General features: G+C 35.9%; 1 pseudogene; it reads right to left on the bottom strand.

The window, feature by feature from the left end:
• Positions 1–552: 552 nt before the first annotated feature.
• The window catches only part of LOC107684841 (methionine--tRNA ligase, mitochondrial-like), a 7,058-nt pseudogene continuing 878 nt past the window's right edge, over positions 553–6,732 (bottom strand).

Raw genomic sequence — 6,732 nt, forward strand, 5'->3', positions numbered from 1 at the left:
CACGCCCTTAATTATGCAGAACTTTAAGGCTTAATATAATTTAAACGGATGAGTTATAAAAAAAATTCACCCCCCTCACAGTTGTCATGAAGGGCAAAATTAGCTATACAGACCAAAATACTTTTTTGTACCAGGCTGTAAACATACTTTTTTCTGCTGTAAAGTTGGGCATTTTAACATGGGGAGTCTATGGGACTGACTCCCTTTTGCAGCCAGCCTCTAGCGGCCAGTCGATGAATTGCAGTTTTAGTCACTTCTGTGTTGGCTTCACGAGAGAGACCGGGAGGTTGCCGCTTCGTGTTAACGACTTTATCTTCATAATAGTCACAGTCCGAATCAGGAACGCCTTGTCTGAGAAGAAAGTATCTCAAACCATCCACACTGAATTTCTCAATGGCGTCCAAAGGGTTGATCATGTTTCCGAGACTCTTGGACATCTTCTTTCCCTCCACCGTCCAGTGAGAGTGAACATATATCATCTGAGGAAGAGGCAACCCCGCAGCCATGAGAAACGCAGGCCAGTACACGGCGTGAAACTTGAGAATGTCCTTACTAGGGCTGTCAAAAAAATTGAATTTTGAATATTCGTCGAATTTAAAATAAAAATCCACATTCGAATGCAAAAAAGTTGCATTCGAATTTTAGGTGAGCGTTAAGGAGGCAGCCTTATCAGTGGCGCACGAGATGCGATGACGATGTAAGTGTCGTTGCATTATAATGTTTTTGTTAGCCTATCCAGTTGAAGCCACTAGATGCGGCGCTGCTGCGTTGTTCATTAAAAATATTGCGGAAAAAGAGAACCCGTTTTGTTTATAGTTGTTTAAGCAACTTAATTATAATTGGTTTATAAACATTATTTTAAACATTATGCACTTTTTTCACAGATATGCTTTGAATAAACGTGCATTAGTAATATTTTGCTCGATGCGCCCTCTTGTGGCCTCAGGAGAGAAGCCAAAATCTTGACTTCACCCTAACTGAAATTATATATTTTAAATTCGCATATAATTCAAATTTTGATCATATTTAAGTAAAAAAAATTTGAATTTAGTTTTTCAGACATTTTGACAGCCCTAGTCCTTACCCACAGCGTGATTCTGTGATTCTGAGCGTAACCCACCACCGTCAAATAGTTCACCAGAGCATCCAGCCAAACGTAGGACAGATCTGGGATGTCGTCCTCCAGCCACTGGAGAACCAAGTCGTGAATCTTCACCGGCTGGATGACCTTCGGGTTCGATCGAAGCCAGTGAAGCAGTTCGGGACGAAAAGTCTCATAGGCAGAACATGTAATTGTCCTCCTTCATCCACTCCACCTGTCAGAGAGGATAGAGAAGTCATATTATGCCACTTTGAAGAACTTCAGAAGAGTTTGATTAGGTCTTGTGTGTCAACACTCAACACTAGTAATAGACTAGTGCTGCTCCCCTTAATAACTTAAAGCTTTACTATCTTTTAGATGCAACGGACCGGTATATAATCATCCTCATTTGAGGGACCCCCATCATAAAACTTAAAAGGCAGCTATCTATACAGTTAAAAGTATAAAGACCCTCATTGTTTTAATATAAATTGTTATGCTATATATATACCAATGTTAAATATTATTTGGAATATATTTCGCTTCTGTTTTAACTCACTTTAGTACCGTACTGTTAAATGTTAGTCCACTTATTTTAATTAATTTTTTTTAATCATATTTTTGTTTTCTTGTGTACTTTAGTCTCATTTAATAATCTGATTGTTTCTTAATCATTTATTTTAATCAGCTTTTTGTTGTTTACTTATATTTTAGTCTATTTTATATTTTTCTCATTCTTGGTTCACTTATATATTTGAATCAAATTTTTGAAATGTTATTTTTATATACCTTATCTAATTTTTCTTTAGTTTTTCACTTTTTAGTTTACTTATATTTTATTTCTTAATCATTTATTTTAATCAAATTTGTTAACATATTTTAGCCTAATTTTTCCATTTATTTTGATCTAATTTTGTTTATTAAAACGAATTATTTAAATCTATTTTTTATTTAAATAATTTTAGAATTTATTTTTAAAAAATATAAATCTTTAAGTCTAATTGAAATCTTTTTTTTTTTTTTACTTAAACTTTTATACCCCTGGTTTCACAGACAAGGCTTAAATTTAGTCCCAGATTAAAACACGTCTGAGCTGTTTCCAAAAAAAAAAAAAAAAACTTGCACACTGACATATCTAATATGTCATATCTAATATGTCAGTGCAATTGTTTTGTCTCAAGATGCACACCAGTAATGTTTTTTTTTTCTTCTAAGGCACATTTATAAAAACTACTTAATTAAATTGGCCTAATCCTGGCTTAATCTAAGCCCTGTCTGTGAAACCAGGCCCTAGTCTCTTGTTTTTATCTACATACGTATCGTTTACTTGTATATTTAATCAAAAAAAAATTTAATAACATTTTTATTTAATCAATTTTTTTATTTATTTTTATTTAACCCTCTGGGCCTCTTCGGGCAAAAATGTATATTTCGAAATTTAAAAAATTATGGCTTCATCGGAATGAGATGACACTTGGTGACTTCTGTCACATTAGCTATGTGAACACACACACAAATCATGGACATGATTTGGATATGTTAAAGGGTCAAAAACAAAAAAGTCACACTTGGCTCCTTCGCGGTCAAAAATGACCGACATAGGAAATGAATGGGAAATACAAAAAAATACGAAAACTCCGAGAATCTTTTGGTGGTACAAACTACAAATCAGCCACTGTGCAGAACAAAAGTGCACAGCAATCAAGGGGTGACTCTCTAAAATATCAAGAGTGCAAAATAGACACACACACACACAGAAATGAACTGTTAAGACTGCAACAGAGCAAATTTTGAGAATATTCAATGATTGATTGAAATCATAATGCAAAACCTGATATTTATCTAACCAAAAATATTTAAACCTTGACAAAAAGTAGTCTTTTAGAATGTCTAAATATATATCTAAAAGTAAAACCTAATAAAATGAAGAAATTATGTCTAAAAAACAATGGGAATCCAAAGGCCTCTGTATACATGTATATAGGGAACTATACAGGAGTTTGCATGACATTACACAAGTTTTTATTTTTTTTATACCACCAGATCGCACAATTCTCACTTTAAAAAATGGATTTTAAATGTTTCCACTCTGCTTTAACATGAAATATTGCAGTTATTGAAAAATAATAAATAATTAAATAAATAAAAATATATTAATTCTAATGAAAAAAAAGCTCATTAAAATTGTATAAATACTGCATAGTATCATAAAATCCCCTCAAAATTCTAAATAATAATAAAAAAATATTAAACAAAAATGTATTACACTGATTTTCCTGAAAAAAAAAAGTTACATTTTAAGGCTTTGGTCACTTTTAACCACGAAAGAGCCAAGTGTGACCCCTAAACGAAGAGGCCCAGGGGGTTAAATAGTGTTTTGATGTAGGGAAGATTATATATATACTTTTTTTCTCTGCAGTATGTCATTTAGCGATTTGTTTCCAAAAAAAAAAAAAAAAACTTGCACACTGACATATCTAATATGTCATATCTAATATGTCAGTGCAATTGTTTTGTCTCAAGATGCACACCAGTAATGTTTTTTTTTTCTTCTAAGGCACATTTATAAAAACTACTTAATTAAATTGGCCTAATCCTGGCTTAATCTAAGCCCTGTCTGTGAAACCAGGCCCTAATTTGAAATCTTTTTTACTTTATTATTGAGTTTCATTTATAACTATAATATAATTTTATATTCTAAAGATAAAAGAAAAAAAATATTTCTGTCATGTGCTATCAATGATATGTGCCCTTTAACTGTTTTAGAGTAACATCATGTCAGAGCAGTTGTTTATCCACTAGGCCTAGTCTCTTGTTTTTATCTACATACGTATCGTTTACTTGTATATTTAATCAAAAAAAAATTTAATAACATTTTTATTTAATCAATTTTTTTATTTATTTTTATTTAACCCTCTGGGCCTCTTCGGGCAAAAATGTATATTTCGAAATTTAAAAAATTATGGCTTCATCGGAATGAGATGACACTTGGTGACTTCTGTCACATTAGCTATGTGAACACACACACAAATCATGGACATGATTTGGATATGTTAAAGGGTCAAAAACAAAAAAGTCACACTTGGCTCCTTCGCGGTCAAAAATGACCGACATAGGAAATGAATGGGAAATACAAAAAAATACGAAAACTCCGAGAATCTTTTGGTGGTACAAACTACAAATCAGCCACTGTGCAGAACAAAAGTGCACAGCAATCAAGGGTTGACTCTCTAAAATATCAAGAGTGCAAAATAGACACACACACACACAGAAATGAACTGTTAAGACTGCAACAGAGCAAATTTTGAGAATATTCAATGATTGATTGAAATCATAATGCAAAACCTGATTTTTATCTAACCAAAAATATCTAAACCTTGACAAAAAGTAGTCTTTTAGAATGTCTAAATATATATCTAAAAGTAAAACCTAATAAAATGAAGAAATTATGTCTAAAAAACAATGGGAATCCAAAGGCCTCTGTATACATGTATATAGGGAACTATACAGGAGTTTGCATGACATTACACAAGTTTTTATTTTTTTTATACCACCAGATCGCACAATTCTCACTTTAAAAAATGGATTTTAAATGTTTCCACTCTGCTTTAACATGAAATATTGCAGTTATTGAAAAATAATAAATAATTAAATAAATAAAAATATATTAATTCTAATGAAAAAAAAGCTCATTAAAATTGTATAAATACTGCATAGTATCATAAAATCCCCTCAAAATTCTAAATAATAATAAAAAAATATTAAACAAAAATGTATTACACTGATTTTCCTGAAAAAAAAAAATTTAAATTTCAAGGCTTCAGTCACTTTTGACCGCAAAGGAGCCAAGTGTGACCCCTAAACAAAGAGGCCCAGAGGGTTAAATGTCACTTTATTTAAATCTTATATACTTCTCCATGGCCACTCTTGCGGCTCCACACCCCAGTTTTCAAACCCCTGTTGTAGATGGTGCAGTCCCCTGATAGCGCAGCACAGGAGGGATGGATGCTACCTTGTGGCCGCTCTCGCTGGATACTTTGATCTGTCTTCCCTCTGAGTCTGTGCTGTCAGTGACTTGAGCTGCTGGAGGGAGAAAACTTTCATCTGGAGTGGAGTACCAGCCTTCATACGTGCCTTTGTAGAGGAAGCCTTCGCTCTGGAGAACCGTCCAGAAGTGTTCAACAGCCCGTCTGTGTATGAAATACTGCATCTCTGGAGAACATGCTTGAAATGCTCGGATCTCTCAGTGCAGAAGCTCAGAGGCTCTTGACCAGCATTACTGGCTGCCTGCTGGATCTTCAGACCATGTTCATCTGTACCTGCAGAGCATATACAAACAACTCACTATAACATTAGTATACAGTATCTCACAGAAGTGAGTACACCCCTCACATTTTTGTAAATATTTTATAGCGGCAACCTCCCGGTCTCTCTCGTGAAGCCAATACGGAAGTGACTAAAACAGCAATTCATCGACTGGCCGCTAGAGGCTGGCTCCAAAAGGGAGTCAGTCCCATAGACTCCCCATGTTAAAATGCCCAACTTTACAGCAGAAAAAAGTATGTTTACAGCCTGGTACAAAAAAGTATTTTGGTCTGTATAGCTAATTTTGCCCTTCATGACAACTGTGAGGGGGGTGAATTTTTTTTTATAACTCATCCGTTTAAATTATATTAAGCCTTAAAGTTCTGCATAATTAAGGGCGTGGCCACTTGAGTGAAAGGTGGATTGCCGCTGCTGTCCCCGGCGTCGAGCTAGGTGGGCGTGGTTTCAGCAACCAGCTCCCGCCTCTTTGCCCATTTTCGATTATCCGGGAGTGACGCGTTGCCAATATGGCGACGGCCGGCTCCGCCACCTTTGAGCTTCAAAACCGCTCTTCAGAAACCTATGGGTGATGTCACGGACACTATGTCCATGTTTTTATACAGTCTATGGTTAACACCTGCTTCCCAAAGGAGGAGCCGTCTCGGATGATTACAGTATGGTGGAGGCTGTATCGGCGCTTCCGGTCTTAGTAGAGACATCTATAAAGCGCTGGAGGCCATAAGCGCATGCGTGCGCCTCACTAACGGGTTTGTACAAAGACACGCCCCGTGGAAGCTGGACCGGAACGATCCCGGAGAACGGCGGTGGCTTGATACCGTCCTTCACGTGTCTTTAGTGCCTCCAGGTGTATGGGATTCTCCTGCAACCTGTGGTGCCAGGGCTTGCCGATAAAATTTTATCCAGGTTGGGAGTCACGCCTAGGCCTGTCACGATAACAACTTTTTGTTGTGATATATTGCCCCAGAAATAATTGCAATAAGCGATATTATTGTCATTCAAAAGACACAGGCGCAAGTGGAATGTACAAAACACGTTGACATTAATGTTTAAGTAAATATAATGGGCGATATATTGCGTCACCAAAAATGATTGAGGTCATGTACATATATTGCACGACAAGTCAATATATTGATGGCTCGTTCTAACACGCCCCCACATGTCTACGTCACTATCTGGAAATATTAGCATAATGCCGCCCAAATGTGCAGACAAAGAAAGAAGGCGTGGTTTCAGAAAGCGCAGTAGTGTTGACGCAGCCATGTCAGGGAGACGCTGTGTTTCAGTGCGAAAGCAAAAGCACTTTATTTGGCCTTCCGGAAGTAGAT

This window comes from Sinocyclocheilus anshuiensis, unplaced genomic scaffold (genome assembly GCF_001515605.1).
Source record: "Sinocyclocheilus anshuiensis isolate Anshui unplaced genomic scaffold, SAMN03320099.WGS_v1.1 scaffold121, whole genome shotgun sequence".
In the NCBI taxonomy this organism is placed as follows: domain Eukaryota; kingdom Metazoa; phylum Chordata; class Actinopteri; order Cypriniformes; family Cyprinidae; genus Sinocyclocheilus; species Sinocyclocheilus anshuiensis.